The sequence below is a fragment of the Tamandua tetradactyla genome, chromosome X (assembly GCF_023851605.1).
Source record: "Tamandua tetradactyla isolate mTamTet1 chromosome X, mTamTet1.pri, whole genome shotgun sequence".
Classification (NCBI taxonomy): Eukaryota; Metazoa; Chordata; class Mammalia; order Pilosa; family Myrmecophagidae; genus Tamandua; species Tamandua tetradactyla.
Window position 1 is genome coordinate 169,620,676 of NC_135353.1, and position 22,963 is coordinate 169,643,638.

A 22,963-nucleotide genomic window follows, 5' to 3' on the forward strand; every position below is an offset into this window, starting at 1 on the left:
GCTGTTGCCTCTGGCCCATGGATTCCACTTGGAAGGATGAGGGTCTATAGCTCAGAGCCCTCCTTTTCTTCTCTCTTGTACCTCCCTTTTTCTGGGTCCCTTCAGAGTCTTCTGCTTGACCCTTTGCATTCTGTTGGCCTGGGACAAAGTTCAACTGGCCAGGAATTGACCATACCTGGATTATACATACATTCCATTGGACAGAAGGCAATGTCAACCCAACTGTAAGGTTCTCTGATAAATGCGGTCTTCATGTGTTTCCAAGAAGAGGAGATGGGGTTGCAAGACATAGAGCCAAGTCTGCCCACATAGTTCACTGAGCATTAATATTTGAATTTTTTCCCCTTTTAAAATGTGTTAAGTGCATTTAACTTAAAAAGGACATTTTGCCACTGTTGTAAAACCTGCTGTGTTTTCATATGGGTAGTTAAGGGAAATATAGTAACCCTTGCATACTTAAAATTGTAATGCTAGGCTCACTAAAATTCACTCAAAGTCTATAAGATTTCCCATAGAGTTCAACTATGTATAGAATATTTCTTCTAAAAAGGTCTGTAATATCTCAATGTTGAGAACTAGGTATTTAGGTGCCTATGATCCAAAATTAACAAGCAAAATCTATTTCAATTGCCACATGAGAACTTTGTTTTAATTCATTTTTATATGACTGCCTAAAATATGGTCATAGTTTATAAAATATAAAAATTAAATATGGATGGTCTCTAAAAGACAGTAGTTTACATCTGTCTTTCAATAAATGTTTTCAATAAATGTTTAAATGATTTATATATTTTTTCTATCTAAGCATAAGGACATTTGATTAAAATTTTATTGACTTTGCTATCTGACAATTTATGCAATTACTATCCCCTTGGATAGTTTGACTTTTTTTATTATGCCTTAAAAAAAATTGTAAAGATGATATCTGGAGAAATGAATGATTTCTCATCAAGGCAACATTCTTGGTTTTTCAAATCTTTTATTTTACAATATTTTAATTCAGAGAATCAAAAGTTGTCTTTTGAAAGTGGAATGGTAAATCAGATAGCAGGTACTGACAATTTTTGATTACTAGTTTGGAGAAAACATAGGCACACACTCACATTTCTGGAAAATAAATATTTTCTGGGTTGCAATAACCATCGAGGATTTTGACATTTCCTGGAACTACTTATCGTAACCTTGAGATCACATGTTCTATTATAGGAGGACAGAATATACTATTCCTACATCTTCATGAGGTTTTTGGGAAATCAGATGGGAAGCAAAATCACATGGCACAGGATGCTTCAGTAGGTGTTAAACCTGGGACCAGTCCGTATCTTCTGTGAACGTCCAGCTTTTCTGATCACAGACTGAGATGCACAGAAATCCGGCCTTGGGGACAAAATCCATTGACCTGACAAGGTAGAGCGTGGCTTCCAGGAATTGAGATAGATGAATACTTTCTAAGGTTGTAGGAGTAGAGCAGACCCATTTTCCCTTCCAGTAGAAAAGCCTTCTTCATTCAACAAGTCTGACGATGGTGACACTTAACAAATACATGGCTACGTTATTTATGGGAACAGACTAAAGGAGGTGGAATTTCCTTTAAATGAGAGTCTTGGGCAATTCAGAAATGAAATGTATATGATCAAAATTGAGTTTCATAACTTGGCAAGAAGTATAAAGAGAAGCAATAATCAAACAAACAACTACTTCTCTCCTACTACCAAAGAGAAGCTTTTTATTTCTTGATAATACTCCATGCTGACAAAGTAAAAAGAAACCCCACATCAGTGTAACAAGGAATTAAAAACAGCTCAAGCTGCTCAGCCTCCTGCAAACAAAATAAATAAGAATGAGGAGGAAATTTAAAAGAAAATGTACATTAAAGTTCCCTGACAGAAAACCTTTAGGTTTCATAAGGATTAGGATTTTTTTTTGGTAGGCTATTGGCATAGCATAGTTAATTCTCTAAAAATTCCAGGAATGTACTGGTAGATGAAATTAATACACATGAGTATTCTTTTTAACCAATTCACATACCCCTTACTTTCTTACATATGTTCCTAAAAGTTAATACTGAAGTTAAGTGCGAGAAAATAAAATGGTAATCGGTATGCTATAAGAAATCTTTCTGTCCATAAAGCAAAAACAGATACCAAAATATTCCTTTTAAACAAAATCACTGATGACATTGTTCTAGAGTTTCACATATCCTGTAATTTTGTTCTTTTCCTTTACAGTCACATACATTTGGCACGCTTTTACCTGATAAGCTGGAGATTCACTGTTACTCATCTCAGTGAGTGTTTCATTTTTGTGTGGATCTCATGAACTTTGTAAAATATCTATTTCTTCTTATAGTATCAAAACATCCATTATTCCATTTGTTAAACTTTTTTTCCCATTTAATTCAGCATCTCTTTTATTCTTAACTCTCCACCAATGTTATTCTCCTTCATAGCTAGTTACCCCAAAATTGTGTAAAATAGCATGTGTTTCCAGGAACAGGGTTAACCCCAGTTTTGGGGAACCTTCTCTAAGAGGAGTGTTGTTTCTTTGATTTTTTAAAAAACATTTTTATTGGGATATCATACAGTCCATCCAAAGTATCCAATCAGTGGCTAACAATATCATCGCATAGGTGTGTATTTATCACCATGATCATTTTTAGAATATTTCATTTGCTAGGCTTTTAAAAATAAAATTATAAAGGCAAAATTTTAAGGCAAACAAATCATCTTTTTTGACATTATTGTACAAGGTGACCAGCCTGCCAAAAATGTAACTGTGGACTGGCAAAGAACTCTGCTATGCAGGAGATTGTGGTTCTCCTTCATCAGATGATACAAGTAAGAGTAATTTTATGCATGTATGCCTAAGTGAAGATATCAAATACATATAAACATTATGGATATATACATGTGTCCATATACACGTGTATGTGCATGCAATGTATATGTATATTTTTAAAGTTTAGATTATCTTGAAATGCAAGAATGTGATGACTTTCTGTCTACCTGAAGCTTCAGGGGCTATATCCTTTCATATTTGAATGAGCCTCATGTTCCAGCAAATCCAGCCCAAATTCCCATAGGGTCTCTTTGACTTTGGCTGAGTGTGGCCAAAATAATCACTGAGATCATCATGGAATTTGAGCTGCTGGTTGGCTAAGATCAAAGTTGTGGATTCCATTGTCAAGTTGTGTTGGACTCAGTTCTATGAAAATGATGGGCTGAAAGTGAGGAAACAGTTGGGACCTATGTCAGTCTCCGACGGCTATCATAACAAAGAATCATGGGCTCAGGGGCTTAAATAGCAGAAATCTATTCCCTCACGGTTCTGGAGACCAGAAGTCTGAACTCTAGGTGTCGGCAGGGCCATGCTCCCTCTGGAACCTAAGGGAAGAACCTGTTCCATGCCTCTCTCTCTTGGCTCCTGGAGTTGGATTGCCAGCAATGCATACCATTCTCTGCCTCAGTCGTCCCATGGTATTCTCTCCTTTCTCTCTGCTCCTCATAAAAGGACACAGTCATATCAGATTAGAGCCTACCCTAATCCATCTTGACCTCTTCTTTATTAATCATAAGTCCTCATCTTTAAGACCTATTAATTCAAAAGTCCTATTTTAAAATAGGACCACATATGCAAGACCAGCAGTTAGGATGTAAGCGTGTCCTTTTGGAAGACACAGTTCAATCCATAATAGCATCCCAGAAGGAAATACTTGAGGCTAACAGGAAAAGCATAAATAAAGTTGATGGAATAAACAAAAGCAATTCATCAGACATAACTAATCAGTGGTAGAGACAGGGCGAGAACCACTTGAAATCTCTTCATATCTAGCATATTTTTTTCTCTAAGGCCACATGATCCTCAGTAGACGCTCTGCCTTGTTCAGGTCAAAAGCGATGAATTCTGTCAGATCACATGGATGGCTTAGAGATGACTTCTTTATCAGTCTTTTATTTTTTTAATGTAGAGGTCACTTGCAGCTAGCATGACACACACACTGTTTTGAAGACAAAGTCCAACTGGAGAAAAATGGAAGTTTTATAAATGCAACCTGCAGTCATTGGTTGGAAGATGGCTAAAGGACATTGAAGATATAAAGCCTCATGAACAACAAAACAAAAACAGGAAGTAAAATGATATGGGATGCATTTAGCAGAAAGAGTGCTTCAGCATGAACTGACCCATAGGCTGAAAAAAGGGAGCCCCACTGTAAACTTGGAAATGTAGACAGATGCTCAAGTGTAGAGGCATCTACCTCCAAACTCAGGAGATTGTTTTTCAAGAATTCCACCTTTACAAATTGGGTTGTAGAAGCTTTAAACCTTCTGCATAGGAATGACAGCTCCTTGAATATCAATTGCAGCTGACCAGGGATTGCTTATTTCTTTCATGGGTGCTTCCAAGTCTCTCCAAAGCAAATTTGTTTTCCCCATCTAGTCGATTTTAAGGCAAATCATATCAAATGCCATAAAATTTTGTAGAAAAAAAATCTATTCATTTGTTTCATAATATGTAATAGCAGGTAAATATTGAAACTTTGATCAGAGAGAGAGAGAGAAAGAGAACGAGAGAAAGAGTGATTCAATGAAAGGTTATGCAGGTTGATTTGGGGTAAGATGGTTCTATTGTGGAGAAAGAAGAAAGGTGGCCCCTGTGTTTCTGCACATAGGGAAAACACTTCTAGAGTTGGTGTATGATGGATTGGCAGTGGCAGGGGCACAATTAGGAACTTGTAATAAGTGATGGGAGACATTGTGCCACCACAATGAATGGGGAGGTGAAGAAGCAATGTTTCAGGAGGTATAGACTATTCAACAGCTTAGGATTTGGAAGTCAGGCAGAGGAAAAAATTACTGATGAGTCTGAAATCAATTTCTATGAAATCTGGAAATGGTCACACTATAAACAGAAATTGAAAATATGGGAAAAAAAGAAATTTGGGGAGGGGAAATTATGCTGCTTGAAAATATAAACAGAGTTAAGATGACTCATGGATAAGAATCTTCTCTACAGTTCTAGCAGTATTTGGATTATCATCATCATCACAATCACCAAAACAGATCTATAAGAGTGGTTACATTCTGGAAAGTCTGGTGATGATTTTCTACTGATTTTTAGACAAACATAAACATCCACATCATGGCCAAGGGTTCTGACCATCTATTCTCTCTGCAAAAGTCCTTGTGCCTATAGCATACACCTTTCCGATGTTTTAACTATGCACTACTCATTCTTTGGGTCTCATGTAAAAGTTTCCTTCCACCAAAGGGAATTTCCTATTTCTCCAATATTTTCTGTTGTTGTTCTTTTCCAGTATATTTTGGTAGCTTCCTTTGGATTTGCCTCATAGCAATCAGCATAGCCTGTTATTATGTATTTGTCTGAGAATTTTGGGGCCATCTTGTGTGGTGGACAGACTGCAAAGAGCTCCCCACGAATTTCCACCTTCTGGTATCTGTACCTGTTCTAGTTTGTAAGCTACTTGAATGCAGTATACCAGAAATAGAATGGCTTTTATAAAGGGAATTTAGTAAGTTACAAGTTTACAGTTCTAATCCTATAAAAATGTCCAAACTGAGGCATACAGGGAAAGATACCTTAATTCAAGGAAGGCTGATGGGTCAGTAACATCTTTGTCAGTCGGGTAGTCACATGGCTGGTATCTGCAGGTCCCTTGCTCCTGGAACCCATTACTTTCAGCCTCTGTTCCTGTGGGGGTTCCTCACTTTGCTTCTCCAGTGCCTACTTTCATCTCTTGGCTTCCCTTAGCTCTCTTGGCTTCCCTTAGCTCTCGCCAGGTTCTGGCTTGCTTAATATCTCATGGTGACATCTGCTAGACTCCCAGCGTTTCCAAACATCTGTGTCTCTGTTTTCCAAGGGTAGGCATCAGTATCAGCTCTTGGCTCTGAAGTTTCTGACAACTCTGCGCTTTGTCAGCTCTGTTGTTTCTGAGGTTTCTCCAAGATGTTTCCCATTTTAAAGACTCTAGTAAGCTAATCAAGACCCATCAGGAATGGTTGGAGTCATATCTCTGTCTAATCAAAAGGTCACACCCACACGCATCACATCTCCATGGCGATAATCTAATCAAATGTTTCCAGCCTATGGTATTGAATCAGGATTAAAAGAAATTGCTGCTTCCACAACATCGCATCAGGATTGAAACATGGCTTTTCTGGGGTACATAATAGCTTCAAACCACCAGTGTCCTTACATATGCCTCTTTTGCATGTGCCCAGCATCAGGAGATGACACTGCTGTGTTTACATTATGCTACATAAAACTCCACCATGCTAGCAGACACTCCCTAGAGAACGTCTCTCTTGCTGACCCTGCAGAATAGGTGGCCTTGTGTATGTGGTGGGACCCCGTGAGCTGAGGCTGGCTCGTAGTTGCTGAGTTTCTGATAACCAACATGAAGTCAGGATTCTTGTTTCTACAACCACAGAGACGTTAATTCTGGTAACAGCCTGTATGAGTGTGGAAGCTGATTCTTCTCCAGTCAGGCTTCTAGATGAGAACATAGCCCACCTAACATCTTTACCACAGCCAATGAGACCTGAGCAGATGACCCAGCTGGACAGTTAGGGAACTCCTAACCCACAAGAATTGTGAGGTCATAGAAGGGCGTTGTTTTGAGCTAATATATTAATAGTAAGTTATGGCTTTATCTGAGCAAACAGAGCACTTTATTTGCTTACTGCTAGTGCTTGCTGCAAAGATTTCCCTGGCCATGGGAGGAACTTAATCAAAATAACTTCTGCAGTGATGACCAGGAGAATAATGAGGAAAGAAGGGAGAAAGAGTGAACTGAAAATTGTTCAAAGGCCTTGCATTCTGGCAAGGCCTGGCTAAGTCTTGTTACTTAAGTTTTTCCCAAGCTGGAGAAATCTATAAAACTGAGGCTATTGTAATAAGAACTAAGTCATGTTTACTTGGCAAATTTGATGAGTCACCTGTGAGTGGATCAGTTTAATTCGAATGATGTCATGGATGGCTTGAGAAGGGCAATAATTCCTATTTTATGGACAAAAGGAGTCAGAGCCCTGCCCTCAATGAGTTTACAGTAAAAGCAAACACATCACATACAGATAGGAATTTAAAAAATAAATATATATATAAACAAGACAAGACATTTTAAGGACTTCGTAATTATATACTATTAGAAAAGCCATTTAGATTTCAAGCCCTGAACATGTCCCTCTCCCCATCTATTTTTTATCCCCACCAACTAAAAAAAAATAGATTCCATTGGGTGATTTAATTTCAAGGCTAAGTATAACTAAGGAAACACATAACAATGTATCAGCTGTTGGCTAACTGGGATCATATCTTCACCACAGCATTCAGTGAAGGCCTGAAAATAACTCACCACTTATTCACATTCTCCATCACTGAAAATTAGAAAAGGTAAATTGTCTTATTTGGTTTACTCAAGGCCCCTCTGTGGTTGTAGAAATGAGAATCCTGACTTCATGTTGATTATCAGAAATAGCTTCTAGCTGCTATTTTACCCGCATATTTTGATTCTGTGAGTGACTTAAGTCCATAATAACAGGTACTTTTGAATATATTTGAGGCAATTTGAGATTTCGTTGTCGTAATAAGTTGACTTTGAGTCCTTTTCTTTCATTAAAAAAAAAAGAAAGAAAGAAAACCCATTTGAAACAAAACGATTTAACAATGATGAGAGGAGGCGGATGTTAAATCTTGACTTCCAAGCCATGCAGTGTTCCAAAATACCTTCAGGATTTGATGTGATTTGAATCAGAGACTAGACTTAAATGATGTTACTTTGTCTAAAGGATATTCAAACTCTTTTAACTCAAGGCTTGTCCACAGCTCTGTGCCCTATTCTTTGCCTATAGACTCCCCAGGAATCTGAGCTCACTCTTTTATTGTTTATTTCTGTTTTGTTTTCTCGGAGAGTCTGGGCTCTGTAAATGTAGTGAAAGCATTTACATCAAACTGTTAAAGCACTGGCTGTGGAAACACTCATTTTACAACTTAACCCACTGCTTAAATTGCACTTCCAGGATTGTGGAGATTTTGTCATAACTTCCGGTAGCATCACCAGTCTAGAACTTAATGAAGGAGAAGGGTCTACTGAGATATATATCTTTTTATATTGCTTTCCACTGAAGCAGCTCTTGGCATATGAGTCTGGGAGTTTGTCAAAAAACAAACAAAAAACAACACACACACAAACCAAAAAACAGTAGTATAATGGCAGAGGGAGTTATATAATTCTGTGGGTTATTTTTAGAATCATTTCCATGGTGTGAAAAATAACTGAGAAAGGAATTAAATTGATAATGTGTGTCTGGCTTCCTGGTAACACTGAGCTTTCTGTATCGTGGGATGTGCTTTCCCTGTCTCTATAGGCAGAATGGTGCTCAGTATAGAACTCTCGTCTTCACATCTCTTGTCTGACAATGCATAGCAAAAGTCCTGTTTTCGTCTCTTATATCCATGCTTGGGAGTCACAGGTAAGTCCTTAAAAGACCCTGGAAAAGTGGAGGGGAGCTGATTTGAGGCACCTGTTTGCATAGAGGCATTCTCTGCACCATCGAGGAAACCCCAGAATCTGTGTTTTCTCACACATGTTACGCTCCATCATTCACTCTGTTGTGATTCTCTAGCTATGATGAACTCCAATCATGAGTATAGTATCTCGTTTGTTTGCTGCCAAGGGGTTTTTCTTTTCTTTTCCCCTAAAGCCTGCTCTGTTTTCAATCTAACCTGATTTCTCTCTGAACCAGGACAGCCGTGCACTTATCGACGTAGGGAGCAGTGCCCCCTCTCCTTTCATCATGTGAGAAGGCAATGCCTGCCAGCCACCCTTGCTGCTTCATAACAAATATTGGAAGATAAACTCCACAGCTGGCAGCGAAGAGGTGCGTGAGATTAAAAACTGAGTGTGGTGATAAAAGATGCACAGACAAGAGACACGTAATAACAGTGAGCAGAGCCCAGGCAGACTTCCCAAGTATTTTTCTGATGAACACCTCCCTTTTCTGAGGAGGCAAAAGCAAAGGAGCTCAGTGGGGCTGGCGACGAGGAGACCAGGCAAACTTTTTCTTCCTCTGGCTTTTGTCCGGCTTTTTATGCTTTAAGGTTTTAAAAGGAAAAAGCCAAAAAGTAGTACCTGAATGTCATCTGCCTTTAAAACTCTCATACTGCCATCCCTGAAAACATAATTGCATGCTTTTGCCATGGATATGTAGGAGCATTATTGTACAAAGGGAATTTTAAGTATCAAATTAAAAAAACAAAAATGTGTCTCCCATGCCAGCCCCTTGAACAGCATAAAAAAGAAAGGTACATGTCCCAAAGATTTCATAAATCCTCTGGAAATCCCTAAAGTAGTCAGGATGGTAAGGATTTGGGCATATAAAATCCTATTCTCTGCTCCATACTTTCTCCACTGCACTCCTCTTTTCCAAGTTGGATGCTGATCGCTGGTTCCCGAGTGAAGGTGCCTCCTACACGTCAGTATCTTTTCCTAAAATAAGTCCCTAAGTCTTGGCCTGAAATACCACCTGTCTTATGGCCCACTCATAATAATTCTTCGTTTCTCCACTTAATTTTTACTGTACATTCTCTTCTGTGTTGTTTTCAGGGCCAGCCTTTGGAATTTTAAAACCCCTGAAGGTTATTTTTAAAATGTCATTGTTTTTAAGCACCAGGAACAGTTAAGAACCGATTGTCTCTCTGAGCCATGGTTGCATTTTCAGGTTTTAGATAATCTTTAGGGGCGAGGATGCTTTGGTGACCTTGTTTCTTTCGATTGGGAATTTCTTCCAGATATCCATTGCAAGAGCGGGTGTCTTGCTGTAACTTAACCTCTTCTCAGGACAGCCACTAGGGCAAAACTCTAAAATTCACTCGATACAGTAAAACATCTTGTGACTGTCTGCTTACAGAACCTTAACCCATCTGAAGGAGCTTGTGTTTTCTTGCTACCGTTTTTTTCAATAATTATTGAAATAAACTTATGCCCCGCCCATGTATACAGAAACACAGATTATCAAAGGAATAGTGTTTAAAACCTTGGTCATCATTTTTCAAAAGGATGCAAGTGATCAAATGTAGTATTTGGCATCATCATGATGTATTGTGTCATCAACATCATGGAAGTAATGTTTGGGTGCTGGAACACATGAAAATACAGAAAGAACCCAGAAGGAAAAAGACTGACAAAATTAGTGACATGAAGTTAAGATGTCTCAGTAGCAAACGCAACATAAGCAATGTAAAATGACTGGTAACAGCTGGGGAATAGGTGCAAAATCTAAAATGGTGAGCTAGCATGCTTAAAACGATGTTCACAGCATTAAATGCAAAGCAACAAAGACTGAAAAGAGATTGGGGAGGGACAAAATTAGAAATACCTTTTAGCAAGTGGAAAACTCTTTCCCACATGAACAAAGAGACGACACATCAAAACAATGAGGGGAAGACTTACCTTTCACCTTCCAATTGACAATCATCTTAAAGATTGACAGACCTTCTGCTCAATGTGGGGAGAGCCTCAGGAGGAGGGTTTGGCCTTGCTGATCCCCATTAAAAACCTTCATAGCTCTTGACCCAGAATATCAACAAGAAATGTTTCCTGATGCATGATACAGAGATATATTTTCAAGGGTGTTTCTTTATGGTAGCATTGCTTTATAATTGCACAAAAATGGAGAAAATAATTAAAAGAATGACCATTGAATTGGCCCAAGTTGGTTAAATGAGAGCATTAAACATAATGCTACTAGGCAGTCATGAAAGCCAGTATGTGTGTGTTCACATGGACGCATCCATTTGTACTAATTCGGACTGTTTCCAGAAGGTTTGAGAAGGATGCCAAATGTCCCCTGCAGGGAAGGGTGTCTCAGAATCTGCTCTCCAAGAAAAATGAAATCTTTTCTCTATGTTTTTGTACTATTTGATTTTTTTCCATATGTGCTGTGATTTTTTTCAGTTAAAAATAGTTCATTAACTACTCTCCTATGCTTTATTTCCTGTTAACAGAGTAATAGACAGAAGGCTGCACATTTCTATTACAAAAAATCCAGACTTCTAAACGGACTGTTTATACTATCTGCCAGAGGGTCACAAAAGAATGAACCATGAGATAGGTGAGACTCACCTTGTTTATGCTTTTCACTCTCCACTAACTAAAGTACTTTAAAGCTAAGTTCTGCTCCAGATGCACCTAATTGTAGGATAAAGATCATGGAAAAAGATCAACCTTTCCCTGAAGATATAAAAACATCTTTAAAACAGCTGTGTCTTAAGATCCCCAAATATACCCACTATCTTTTGTATAGAAAACACACCTTTTGAGGGCAGGCTTAACATTTTCCATATCCAAGAAGACTCTTATATAACGGTTGATTTAGTTTCTGTACATACCTTCAATATAGGTGTCCTGGTTATAAAGAATGGATCGTTAAAAATAATAAAAATTTGGATGATGAAACTCATATTAAGTAGCTACTGAGAGAAAACCTGAGATGTTAGATTTGAAGGCTTCCATCCAGGTTCTAAAACTTCTGCCAAGAAGCATGACAAACTTAAAATATTCTCCAAGTGCCAACAATTCTCTGTAAGGCTGCTGAGCATGCAGCCTGTAATTTCTAAGTTCACATCTGAGGAACTCACGGAAAAGAAAGTACTTGACATTTATTTAATTGTGCTACATTAAAAAGTGAATAATTGCCAAAGTGGATATTGCAATGATTATTAGCTAACGTGAGTGTAACCATGAGATCTGATTTTGAACTCATTACCTTTGGAATTCAGTAAGGCCCCTTTAGTCAGCACGATTTCAGATAACTTATAGATATCACTTTAGCTTCAAAGCTGCTTCTACACAATTCATGAAAGCTGACAGCTTAACAGGAGTGAAATGGAATACTATTTTCAAATACCTAGCCAGACTTTCTTGTGGATATTTGGTCACTTTTTTTTTTATGAGCTCTGAGCCTCACCAAACACCACAAAGAGCACTGAGTTTGAAGTCATGGAATCTAATCCCATTTCTGTGATTAACTAGGGGCAGTCTCTTTAGAGAGTAATTACAGGCTTATCTCATTTTATTGCACTTTATTGTGCTTCACTGATACATCAACAAATTGAAGATTTGTGGCAACCCTGCATTGAGCAATTCTATTGGCACCAGTTTCCCAACAATATGTGCTCACATTGGGTCTCTCTGTCACATTTTGATAATTCTAGCAATATTTGAAAGTTTTTCACTATTATTATATTTTTATGGTAATCTGTGATCAATGGTTGATGCTACTGTTGCAAATTGTTTTGGGGCACCATGAGCCGCACCCATTTAAGATGGTAAACTTAATCCACAAATGTGCGTGTGTTCTGACTGCTCCACCAACCACTGTTTCCCCAGCTCCCTCCTCAAGCCTCCCTATTCCCTGAGATGCAACTGTATTGGAACTAGACCAATTAACCTAAAGTGGACTCTAAATGTCCAAGTGAAAGGAAGAGTCGCACATCTTTCATTTTAAATCAAAAGCTAGAAATGATTAAGCTTAGGAAAGCATATCAACAGCCAAGATATGCCAAAAACTAAGCCTCTTGATCCAAACAGTTAGTCAAGCTGTGAAGGCGAAGGAACAGTTCTTAAATGAAATTAAAAATGCTGCTTCAATGAACGCATGAAACAGCCTTGTTACTGATATGGAACAAGTTATAGTGGTCTGGATAGGAGAGCAAACTGTCAGAACATTCCTGTAAGCCAAAGCCTAAACCAGCACAAGACCCTAACTCGCCTCAATTCTAGGAAGGCTGACAATGGTGAGGAAGCTGCAGAAGAAAAGTCTGAAGCTAGCAGAGGTTGGTTCATGGAGGTTTAAGGAAAGAAGCCATCTCCATAAGATAAAAGTGCAAGTGCTAATGTAGAAGCTACAGCAAGTGTTCCAAAAGATTTGGCTAAGGTAATTGATGAAGGTGGCTGCACTAAATAACAGATTTTAAATGTAGGCAAATCAGCCTTCTATTGGAAGAAGTTGCAATCTAGGACTTTGATAGCACAGCTGTAGGGGAGAAGTCAAGCCTGGTTTCAAAGCAGGAAATGCAGCCCCCTCCATTTCATACAAATGGAATCATACCATAGATGTCCTTTTGGGTTTGCCTTCTTTCACTCAGTAAAATCTTTTCAAATTTTGCCTCAAATTGTACCATGGAATGGTACTTCGGGATTATGAGAATTTTGACTAATGTAGATATACTTTTAGGTTCATACAAATGCACCAAAAAGAAAGAAAAGAAATCCAGCAAGCAAGTGTAATAAGGAAGAAAGAATTTCCAGATCAGTGCTATCTAATAGAAATATATTACAAGTCAATTATGTAGATTCTAATATGCTGGAAGCTACATTAAAATTCAAAGAAGTGGATGAAGTAGATTTTGAGAATGTATTTTTATATAGCCCAACATATCAAACATAGAATAATGTCAAAATGTGATCAGTAGAAAATTATTAATGAAACATTGTGCATTCTTTTTTTGCCTTTGTTTTTGAAATTTAGCATGTATTTTATGCATCTCAATTTGGACTTGGTGCATTTCAGCAGCTCAGTGGCTTACATATCAGGAAGCAAGGTTGAAATCAATGTTTTTCTCCAGGCAATGGCCAATGAAACTATCATCGATTTTTTAGCATCCTAAGACACTGGCGATAGATGGTACCTTAAAGCTTGTCAAATCCAAACACTCCTTTTATTGTTGATTCCCAGAGAATTTAATCAGCTTGTTGAAATTCACAAATTGAATGGGAAATTCAGGACTAAAAATGAAGTCTCAGCAGCAGGGAGTTGCATTTCCTGCTTTGAAATATATATATATATATATATTTCCATTTTAATTACCATGTATTTTTCCATTACTGCTTTTGTCCTGGAATCATCTTTCTTTGCGATTATCTATTCATACTGTCTGTAGTGCAAGTTCTTTAGGCTAGGCACCTTATTTCCCACCCCCTGTTTCATGCCCTATATGTCTTGAAGTGTGGACCAATGAGTTACTTGTAGCCAAAAATGTGGCAAAGGTGGTAGAATTTAGCACCTCCTGTGAATGACCCAAATCATCTAACTCTGAATTAATCAAAAGGGAAATGATCCTGGCAGAGCAGACCTGATTTATCTAGATTAAAGACCTTAAAAGGAACTGAGCCCCCCCTGAAGCAAGAAAGTCTTTCCTGGGGCTTGGTGAAATAAAAGTTGGAAAACCCAAGAGGCAAGGAACTGCAGGTGGCCTCCAGCGATAAGCCATCAGAAATTGGGAGCCCTCACTCACACAGCTGCAAAGAAATGAATTCTGCCAGTAGCTTGAAGGACTTTGGAGATGAGTCCTTCTGCATTTGAGCCTCCAGATCGAAATACAGCCCAACCCAGCAATAGAAAACGTATGTACCATTCCAGAATTTTCACCAGCTCTACCATATTGAATGACATGATTGATAATTTTTCACAGTGAAGTCATTTATTGATTTTTGAAGACTCCTATTCAAGCAGCATGGTCAGGAGTGACTAAAACCAGTATGATAAATGAAAATTAAATACCTATCTTTATATATTATTAGTCTAATTTCTGGTTTTATGCATCACTATTCTGATTTGCTCTGTTTAGATAAAAAAGAAAAACGTCAAGGAAAGTTAAGATTCCATTTACAAAATCAAATAACTTGGGTGCCAACAAAAAATTTTATCGAATAACAAAATGCTACTATTTATGAGGATCATAAAAACAGATTGGAATATTTTTAAATGATGTGATGAGGGGTGTTATAGAAGGGAATGTGAGAAATTCCTTCTGGCCTTTGGTTGGGGAGGACTCACCAGATATGCATCTACGAGCATCCAAGAATTTCAACTCAAGTCCTTAGGAATCATGCCACTTAGATGTCCAGATGATATCTTAATTGCTTCTCTATCAGTGGGAGTTCTGTTAGTTCACAGCGAGGCCACAGCTCGTTTATCAAACGCCTTTGGCACTGTGATATAAAAGAGAAAAAAATCAATGCATTCACTTCAAAAATCAATAGATTGCCAAGGTTTGGGGGGGGGGTAAGTATAGAAATCACGTAATTAGAGACTTCTTGGAAGAAGAGAGACCTACCATTTAAACCTGTCACACAACCAAGAGAGGGTTAGATGTTCTGAAAGCATGTGTTATTAAGGCAAGTCCTTCCCATCTGAGTATCAATCTTTATTTGTAAAGGTAAGCAACATTGATCTCTCATTGTATACAACCTATCTTTGAATAATAATAATAATGATAGCTCCTTTTAGGTATTTACTTTGAGCCGCTCATGCTGCTATTAATTTATCCCCATAATGAGCTGGTGAAATCGGGGATTTATAGATTAGAAAATTGAGTCAGAGGGAAACAAAGTGGATTTATATCCAGAAGCAGGGACTTAGACTCTAATCAACACTGATACTCAATTGCCTATGTACTCATGATCTCCTGCCACGTAACATATTAACCTAACAGACATTGATTACCATGCAGTTTCTGAAGGACAAGGTTATGGGCATGGCTTGGCTGAGTCCTCCATTCAGGTTCTCACTTCTGCCATCAAGATGTTGGCCAGATGCTGTCTCACCTGGCGAAGATTCTGCTTCCAATCTCAGTCAGGTTGCTGGCAGAATTAATTTACTTGTGGCTTAGGGCGAGACTCTGGCTTCTTGCTAGCTGGTGTTTGGAGGCCACTCTCTTATCTTAGAGCCATCCTCAGCTCCTTGGAAGAGGTGCCTCCCAATCCTCTTCTTTTAACATCAAGAAGAGAGAGTCTGCTAGCAAGAGAGAATGTCATGTGGCATAACACAAACATAGAAGGGGCATCCCATAATCCAAGAGGCAGGGTGTGTGTAGGATTTGCATTCCCAAAGATGTGGGTCACTGGGGGTAATGCTAAAGCCTCCCCACCCCAGGGAGAGGCCAAATGGGCTTTCAGAAATGACCACTTGATTTATCAGGCCTACAAAGAGAACCTCTCTTCTTCTTAGGGATTACGTCAGACCCATCTAAAACAATCTCTCTTCCGATTAACACAAAATCAACTAATTTGGTCCTGTACATTACCCCTGAAAAATCCTTTCACCCTTCCCAAGTTCTATGGGTTGGAAGCAAGTCACAGGCCCTTCTCACGTTCAAGGGGAAGAATTCCCTAAAGGTACGAGCACCAGGAAGTGGGAATTATTGGGGTCACCTAGGAAATATGTCTGTCACAAAACACCTGAAACAGTGATGCAAAATAGGGAATTATAAACACTGCCATCTACGCTGCCAAACTGAATAAAATAAAGGTATTTTCAGAAATAAGTAACTCTGGAAATATTTTGCCCAAAGAGTCTTCAAAAAGAAATGAACAAAAAGATATATTTTAGCACAAAGAATACTAGATGCAATGGGAAGTTCTAAGATTTAAAGTAGAAAATAAAAACTACAGTGAACTACATTGGTAAATCTATAAATAAGCACTGATTATAAAATAATTTTTAATTTAATATGAATTTTTTATATTAAAAGTTCACTGGTAGGTTTTTGCTTGGTAGGAATGCAATGCTTTTAAGTAAAAATTAATTTTTAAAAATGTACACTGGAACAGAAATGCTGCACAATATTAATAAGGAATTAGTTATGGAAGAGAAGTTTGGCCAATTTGAGTATATTAACTTCCCTGTCTCATTCAAAAAGGTGATTATGAAACTTAAGAGCTTTACAGTTGGTTAGAAAATTATAAATCCAAATACTTAAAAGAGCAAGTGGGAAAAACAAGGGAAGTTTTCCAAAAAATCAATAAAATCATCTGAGGTCAGGAAAAGGGAGAAAAAAATGAAGCAAGATAAAGGACAGAATGAAAAACTGAAAATATGAAGTGAAATTGCAGACATAATGTCCAATTATATCTGTAACCACAATACATTGCCCATTGAAAAGCAGAGGCTCCCAGATTGTGTCTTAGTTTTCATGACCTACTATGATGGTTAGACTCATAAGTCAACCACGATGTCCAGTTGTCTGGCCAACCAGGCACTGGCCTGTTACTGTGAGGCATTTCATGGACTTAATCATCAGTGTGTTGATGATGTTATGGCTGATTTCATCTACAATCAACTGAAAAGATTGCCTTCTCTGAAAAGATTGCCTTCTGCAATGAGAGATGTTTTATCCAATCAATTTGAAGGCTTTCAAAGGAGAAATGGTGACTTTAATTGTCAGAAGAGAGAATGTTCATTTCTACTTCAGCTGGCCAGCTTCTCCTGGGGAATTCAGCAAAAACCTTCGTCAGAGTTCTCAACTTGCAGTCCGCCCGACAGAATTTGGACTTGCACATCTCCACTGCTGTATGACACAATTTTATAAAAATCTCATCATATTCACAGCTATCTCCTGTAGGTTCTGTCTCCCTAGAGAACCCTGACCATTATACCTGCCACAAAAATAAAGCATAAAAGGCTGGCTCAAGGAATAAACATTTATGATCTCATGGTTTTGAAAGCCAGAAGTCCAAAATCAAGATGCCAGCAAGGCTGTACTTTCTCCAAAGTCTCTCGTGTTCTGGTGATTTCAGCCCTCCATCAAATGACAATCCCTCTTTCCTCCTGACTGCTTCTCTAGTTTCTGCTGACTTCTGGTTTCTTCCTCTAGCTTTTTCTCTCTTTTTACGGCCTTTGGTAATAAGGAAGATGACACAGCCAGATTCAATTTGGCCTCAACTTAATTAATAATAACATCTTCCCAAGGTCCTATTTATGAATGGATTCATATCCAACAGAAATATGGATTAAGATTAAAAACACATCTTTTGTGGGGCACATGGTTCATCTCCAACAGTCTGAATTAAAAATAAACACTTTCAATCAAGCTCTATACTATTTAGTAGAGACATTCCTACTACAAAACGATGTAAGAGTTTTAAAATAAAGGCAAAGAAAATTAAATACCAGGCAAACATAAAAAAATGAAGCTGGCATGCAGTAGAATTTAAGTCATGTGTAAACAATACAAGTGAGTGATATGACATAATGAATAAATGATCCCATTAAAAATATTTAACAATTATAAACTTACATTTAAAACTTACAGAGTCTTGGCAAACATGAAGCCTAAAATGATAGAATTACCAAAGACATTTTGAAAAACCCATCTTTTATAGAAGAATGTGACACATCTCTATAAGAAACAAACAGACAAAAATAAGATATAAATTTAGAGTTGGTAAACAAAAATATTTGATCTAACTGATATAAGAAGAGAGAGAAATATACATCACAAAGAAAGACATTATGCATTGTCATCTGCAACGTTTTCAGAAAGTGACTTGTACTGCAAGAAAAAACCTCAAAATTCCCAGGAGTCAAAATCATCCCCTCTCTCCACCATGCAGTTTTATTAGATATCAACAAAACGAAGGTATACATATATGTAGAGAGAATTTAATTATATGACAGTACAAATGCCACATAAGAAAGCATGCACAATGTATTGGATTAAAGGCTTAATTGAGAGAAACAAAACTCTATAAACATGAGTAGCAGATAAAGAGTGACTCCCAATTCTTGGGGTGAGGGCAAGACTTCTTGAAATTCTTCAATCCACTGATTTCTCAGGCCAGTTATTGCTGCTACCTGTCATTGCTGTTCAAAAGAACCCTAGAATTATTTAGCTTATTTCACAAATTCTGATTTTCCACCTTTCAGGCCCTATTTTTAAGAACATGATTAATGATACTGAGTTAAGCCTGTGTTATAGGTTTCTCTGACTCTGGACAACGAAATCATAATGAAGAATAAGTCTGTGAGGAAGTATTTGGGACATGTATTCATTTTCTTCTGAGATGTGACCACTTTCTCTTCATAGCTGTGCTCTAACTTGTTTACATCTAGAAACTTCCATTCATAAAAGAAGCATTAGCGTCTTAGAAACATCTTGTGTTGTACTCAGACACTGCCCATTAGTGTCAAAAAGCCATATGGTATCCGAAAATGTATTGATTTATGGTCTCCCTAAAGTATCCAGGCAGGAGATGAAAAAGCAAAAGTGTTATACAAAAAAGTAAAAATATGATGAGATAACTAAATATGATTTTTTATGTTGAAGTTTCAAATTTCAGGTATAGGTTTTAAAAAACCTTCCTAAAGTGACAATAGTGTTAGGGTACCTTTGTTGGAATAACAGCTCTAAACAAATGGGAAGGAGGAAAAAATGCCCTTGACTGTGTCAACAAAATGTTCGTTGATGAAGTCAATAATATATGAATATATATAACATTGTTATCAATATTTTATAAATGCCCTTCCTTTTAAAAATATGTTTTGAGTCATTTGATAGATAAATGTGTAAAATAAAGAAAATTCCTGACTTTATTTTCTTAAAATTGAAGCTGCAACTTAACTCTTTAAAAAGCTGCTTGAAACTTAAAACATTGAATTGACTGATGCACACATAGGTATCCCATCTCTTGTCTGAAGCAATTGCTACATTTGGGAAACTCAACAAGGAAGAGAAAAAAGGTCTAGAAAAGGAGCTTCCATAAATACTGTTGCTGCACGTACTTTGATGGTATAATCTTGTACAGCAATGTAATAATCACATTAAAATTACCACCTTACCATATAACCTGGGTCTTACAATAAAAGGCACTATGAAAATTCAATTAAACATAGAAAAGTATTAACCCGAGCATGCTGGATTTTAGGTGAGAAACAATTAAAGAGAAAACAACATTCATTTAATTAATTTCTCTGAAATAAGGTTATCTTCTGAATCCATTTGGCACTTCTTAAAAGCATGATTGTTTTCATCTCTCCTGCCTCTATCCAAATATAAATTTGGAGAGTGATTGGGGAACAGATGTTCTAAGAATTTAACAGCTAAAGAGAATAGGTCAATTTAAAGTTAATAATTGGAAAGATGTTGGCTGATAATTGGAATCTTGGAGTTCATGTACATAAAGTGTACTTCAATTTGTAAGCCAAAGAATATAACCTGGATGTCAACCATCAGTTATGCCCCCAAATTCTCCCATCCGTTGAGTTCTCTCTTAATAAGCACATTGCTGAATCAAGCTTCCATCCCATATTCTGTTTTGTGGCCCATCACCATCCCAAGGGGCTCTGGGGTACTTGAGACCTCTTGGTTGGTCAGAGTTTGGGGCTATAGCAGATCTTGCCTATGGTTTCCTCCTCCTACAAATGTCATGATGGCTACACCGAATTCTACCCCATGACATCCCACTTCCCACAAGGCATTTCCAGGAGACTATGGAAGGCATTCCCCCGAGGCTGTGGAAGGCAACTGGCATACTTAAGGTTGGAGCATGGAGGAGGGATTACGGCAAGAAGGCAGAAGCAATTGCTTTAAAATAAATATAAAGATTTCCCATCCTAAGAATCATTGGCTGTCCCCAGGCATGGAGAATTTCTGCTGACCATGTTCCACTAAGGTGCTTCCTTCCTCCTGCAGTGGGAAACTTTTCTATGTTCCCTCCTCCTATGGTGGGAAACTTTTCTCTGCTCTACCAGCTCAAAAAGCCACATGGTATCCAAAAATGTATTGATTTATGGTCTCCCTAAAGTATCCAGGCAGGAGATGCAAAAGCAAAAATGTTAACAAAAAAGTAACAGCAGCTCCACTTCATAATGTGTCCCTGTCCTCATCCCTAGTGTCTCTTTTTTCCAACTGTATTAGTAGTCACACAAATTAGGAGGCTTAAAAAAAGACAGAAATATTGTCTCACCATTTTGGACACCAGAAGTCCAAAATGAAGCAGGGCTAGTCTGCCTTTGAACACTCCAGGGAAGAAACCTTCCTTGCCTCTCTCTCACCTTCTGATGGCTGCCATCACTCCTTGGTGTTTCTTGGTGTTAGATCCATCCAATCTCTGCCTTTGTTTTCACATGGCATTCTCTCTGTGTCTGTCTGTGTCCTCTCTTCTTCCTCTAGAGACACCGGTGTTTGCATTTAGAACCTACCCTAATGTAGTATGACTTTATCTTAACTCGATTCTATCTGCAAAGACCCTATTTCTAAGTAATGTCTCATTCGGATGTAGCAGGAGTTAGGACTTCAACAAATCTTTCCTGAGGACACAAAATCAGTGCACACCATCAATCTTCTCTCTCTCTCTGAAACCCTCGATTCTTCTCCATGTTACAGGACAGTCAGCATTCTTTTGTTTAGACTCTTTCTTTAGAGAACAGACCTAATAAGTTCCCTCTCCGTACCCCAGGGGCATTTTAAGATGTTTGCCTAAACCAGAATCAGCAGATATTTTCTGAAAAGGGCCAGAAAGTAAATATCCTCACCCAGACCATTTCAACTACTCATGTCTGCCCTGGTGGCATTAATGCACTTGAAGGAATGGGCATGGCTTGTGCTGATGAAACTTGACTGATGGACACCGACGTTTAAACATCATAGAATTTTTATGTTCCAATCATTATTATTCTTGCTTTGTTCTTTTCTTTTTCAACTTTTAAAATGTAAAATCCATTTCTACCTTGCGGGCTCTGCAGAAGCAAGTGGTAATCAGATGTGACCTATGGGCTAGAAGTTTTCCAAACTTAGATGGAAAGGAAGAGTGTCTCCTTGGCTATGTTACTTGATGCTTATCTTAGTGTGTAGACATAACTGCAGGTAGTTATTTTTTTTTTTAAATACTTTAAAAAATTTTTTTCCTACCTCAAGAGGAATGTCAATAGTTCATGGAAAGAAATTTGGGAATAGAATTACAAAATCTGTGTTGAAGTCGCAGCTCAGGCACACTGTAAATTAAAGGCATGACTCACCTAAGTACAAAAGTTTCTTGTGTAAAATGGGAGAATAATAATTCCTCTGTTGCCCGATTCTGCATAGTTTTGAGTGGAACCCATGGAGAGAGGAAAGGAATATTTGGAGTTTGTAATGTTTACTGCAGATGTAAATCGTACTGAAGAACACTTATGTGCTAGGATTTGATCCTCAAATGAGGAGACATGCTACCTCAAGCATCCCAACACACTTAGGAAAAGAAATGCAATTGCATCGTATTTACTCTCCCTCATTCTGACTTTTTATAATCAGTCAATAGATGTGGTATCAAGAGATCACACTCTGTAGTTCAGCCACTATCACAAAATTGCCCCCTATGTGAAAATCATTTGGCCTTGCTCAGATCAGCATTAATGCTTCAATTCAAAGCTTGGTCCAGATGAAGAGAGGATTATATGACTGAACCAGTTCACTGTCGAATTTGCTCTTGCTCTCTACGTCCTTGTATTGAAAGCAACTCCCATTTGCAGAATCCTTCTGCTGGTGATCAACAGGCAAATATTTTGAGTATGTTTTTGTAGTGAAACATTTGACTTTGACAGTTTACTTTATTTTGGGGTTTGTTTTCGTGCTTTTTAGTTTTCTAGATTGTTAACGTTTTTATATTATTTTGTTTATTAGTTATAATTTTTTCCATTAGTCTTTTAGTTTGGTAAAAAAAAAAAAAAATCTCAATGTCCAAAGTCATCTTTCCTACCCATTTCAGGCACAAACTACTCTAGTTCTTTTCTTCCGAATGATTACGGTGACCTGCGCCCTTTGCATCGAAACTTGTGGTACGAAGCCAGCCTCATTTCTCAAGGAAGAATATGTGGATCATGTAAGTGTTCATTAGGTAAATTTTAATAAGTGCAATGGTTGATGGAGGATGAAGACTTATCAGGGTTGTCAGATTCTCAGGCTGTCAGTTTTGTCGGCCAAATTACTTTGAGACAGTCAATGCATTTCTTTGTGTTTAATGCAGAATATGATATACTTTTGGTGCTTAATAAATAATAATAGCAGCAATTACAAAAGGTCCCTATCATGCATAACAAAAGTAATTCTTGTTTAAGTAAATGATTTGTTTAAAGGGCCAGTGTAACTAAGAGAGAACTATTCTCACTTCTGGGTTTATTTAAGAATG

At 37.8% G+C, this 22,963-nt stretch overlaps 1 long non-coding RNA gene across 2 annotated transcripts in view; it reads left to right on the forward strand.

Annotated features, from left to right (window-relative positions):
• The window catches only part of LOC143670487 (uncharacterized), a 139,320-nt gene that overhangs the window by 104,357 nt on the left and 12,000 nt on the right, over positions 1 to 22,963 (forward strand). Inside the window, exons 2-5 of one of the 2 annotated variants that reach the window (XR_013169377.1) lie at positions 1,207 to 1,407; positions 8,763 to 8,897; positions 11,023 to 11,129; positions 22,544 to 22,657. This is a non-coding gene — a long non-coding RNA (uncharacterized LOC143670487). The remainder of the gene's footprint in view (positions 1 to 1,206; positions 1,408 to 8,762; positions 8,898 to 11,022; positions 11,130 to 22,543; positions 22,658 to 22,963) is intronic. The other variant, XR_013169376.1, reaches the window with a different exon arrangement.